This window comes from Rhagoletis zephyria, unplaced genomic scaffold (genome assembly GCF_001687245.7).
Source record: "Rhagoletis zephyria isolate East Lansing unplaced genomic scaffold, Rhagoletis_zephyria_1.1 Rzeph_scaffold_01768, whole genome shotgun sequence".
NCBI lineage: Eukaryota > Metazoa > Arthropoda > Insecta > Diptera > Tephritidae > Rhagoletis > Rhagoletis zephyria.
In genome coordinates, this window is record NW_016158852.1 from 26066 (window position 1) to 29108 (window position 3043).

Here is a 3043-nt window from a genome sequence, read left to right on the forward strand (position 1 = left end):
TATTTCGCTTTGCGAATAACCGTGCTATGAAATGCCGCACAACTGGAGAATTTCAAGAACGGATATAACACTTTCCTTAGGTTATTTAAAGCGGCAAATGACCACCAAACCTTAATCTTAGCAGACAAATGTGCCAATGAAAATCGTAAACGTGAATTGTTGGTGAAAATGTTGGACCGAAAAGTTTTAATAAAATATATAAAAATTTGGGGCGGGACGAAGTTTGCCGGGTCTGCTAGTATCCTAATATATGCTAAAAACTACTTACGTACCGAATTTTAAGCAAATCGGACCATAAATGCGATTTTTTGGAATAGATCGGTCCCTGGTCCACTTCTCGGAAAAAATTGATCACATATGCTAGTACATGCTAAAAAGCTACCTGCGCACCGAATTTTAAGCAAATCGGATTGTAAATTCGATTTTTTCGAATAGATCGGTCCCTGGACCACTTCCCGGAAAAAATGGGTCATATATGCTAATATATGCTAAAAAGCTACTTACGTACTAAATTTTAAGCAAATCGGACTATAATAAGATTTTTTGGAATAGACCGGTCCCTGGTCCACCTACCCGAAAAAAAGTAAAATTTTTTTAGCCTAAAACATGGTGGTTACCGAAAGCTATTTGTATACAAAATTTCATGAAAATCGGAGCAGCCGTTCGCGAGATTACCTGTTACAAAAAAAATGGACTTCTCTTTATATAATTAGTATAGATATAGATAGATAAACATGCTCAACTTACTGTACAACCAGCTTTATTGTACATTGCATTGTATGTATGTATGTGTATTGTATTTACTCTCTTTACTTGGTTTTACGCAGCTTTAATATAAGCGATAAAAATTCCGATGTTATTCGTCCAACAAAATAAATCGTCACTAGAGACGAACAAAGGCGCCGCTAGTGTCTCGACGGCGAAAAAAGACGCATAAAAAAATTTTACGAAAAAATGCGCTTAATAAAAACTTCGGCGAAGAAAGACGCGTAATCATAGATTTATACTTGGCCAAGGACTGTTACTTCAGCATTATTCGCCAAAAACTCTTTACGGAATGTACATACTATTACAACCGCAAACATAGTTGACCGCGAAGAAAAGTTTACGCGTCCTTATTCGCCGTCAAATATTTTAACGCGTCTTGCTTCGCCGTCAACTATGTTAAGAGTCTTCCTTCGCTGAAGTTTTTCTTATGCGCCTGTTTTCGCGGTCAACTTTTGAGCGCGCGCCTTTATTCGTGTCTAGTGGCGAAATGTTTACAAACAATGAGATAAGAACAGATTTGTTTTTTTAACTCTAACTTCTCCTTGGATACAGAAATTGCAAACCAAAGGTTTGTGTCTACGGGAGGGCATTGGTTACTCTATGTAATTGGGTTTTAAGCAGCTTAATATAAGCGTTGAAAATCCCGATGTTATTCGTCCAACAAAACAAATGTTTACAAATAATGCGATAAAAACAGAGTTTTTTAACTCTAACTTCAATGACATTTCTCCTTGGATACAAAAATTGAAACCAAAGGTTTGTGTCTATAGGAGGGCATTGGTTTTGAAGAGATTAAAAATAAATTATTAAATGTATAACATGGAGTATTTAAAAATATTAAATTCAATTTGGAAAATAATTGAAGGATTCGTAACTTTGTGTAATATAACCTGCACTATTTTTAATAATAGATAAAAAATGTGACAACTACATAGTACATCGATGCACTAACACCACTGCANTTTTGTTATGTATGTTACCGCATAACTTTGGACCACTTCAACCGATTTCGATAATTCTTTTTGCAAGGTAGTGTCTCAGAGGTGGTCGCATACTAATCTGGTTGAGATCCGATCAGTGGATCATGAGATATATATATATATATATATTTTTTTTTATGGGAGTTGAAGTCGGTTTTTTTTGCTAAAAATTACTTGTTTTAAATTCTGTCTAGAAACATCAATGGATGTCGGAAGGTCGTTTGGCGTCATTAAACTTTCTAAAACGCCAAGCGCTGATCTTCATTATTTGAGAATATTATGTGAATGACCAGTGTAATTTCTCAATCCTTGAAAAAACTGAATAAAAAAACATTAAGCTATTCCGTTTTTAACCGACTTCCAAAAAAGGAGGAGGTTATCAGTTCGTCGGAATATTTTTTTATTTTATTTTTTTTATGTATGTTACCGCATAACTTTGCACCACGCCAACCGATTTCAATAATTCTTTTTGCAACGGTAGTGTCTCAGGGGTGGTCCCATACTAATTTGGTTTAGATCCGATCACTGGATCATGAAATATATAGATATATATATATATTTTTTAAGTCGGTATTTTTTTTTGCTAAAAATTACTTGTTCATGCATATATTTCTCGGCCTTGGTAATCAGCTACTCCGAAACCCTCCATGTAACAAATTTCAAGTGAAACCAATCATGTTGGATTTCGAAAAACGCCACCCATCTATTAAAAGTTAACATTTGTAACGAATTTTCAAGATTATAACCGATTTTTGTTTACCTGTTGAAACCAATCGCACCCTCTCATCTAAAATTCTGTACCCGCCTCCTTTCTGAGCTCCTGTTCGTCAGGAGAGAGCCATTACTGCACTTTTTGCAACAAAATACTCCTTAAGCATTTGCAGGGAGGAGAATATAAGATCTGTGGACATTTCGAGGAAATACTAACAAAGAGAACATTTTTTATTTTAATACGCTTAACTCAGTCTGGGTGGCTTAATTTTCCGTTGCGAACTAAAGTGGTTGCTGTCATACCAATCACTATATATCTACGCCTATCAGATTTTATAGTGTGCAACAAAGCAGTCGAATACACATGCACATACATACATACATACATAGGTCATACATATGCGTATGTGTATACATATGTATGTATATGGCAAGGCCCTGCTTCCACGCGCTTGTTAAAAATACACTACATAGTTATTGAGTTATCAACCCGTAAAACAACTTTTATTAATAAATCTATAAAGAGGTATAAGAGCTGAGCGGTGTGTCTGTGACGCACAGTGTATTATTTCAATTATCAAGAA

At 35.2% G+C, this 3043-nt stretch overlaps 1 long non-coding RNA gene across 1 annotated transcript; it reads right to left on the bottom strand.

Annotated features, from left to right (window-relative positions):
* Positions 1–2248: 2248 nt before the first annotated feature.
* On the bottom strand, positions 2249–2746 carry LOC108365075 (uncharacterized). The gene is made up of 3 exons (XR_001847874.1): positions 2509–2746; positions 2343–2451; positions 2249–2273 (listed from the first exon to the last, which is right to left on the bottom strand). It is a non-coding gene; the product is annotated as an uncharacterized LOC108365075 (long non-coding RNA).
* Between the last annotated feature and the right edge of the window lie 297 nt (positions 2747–3043).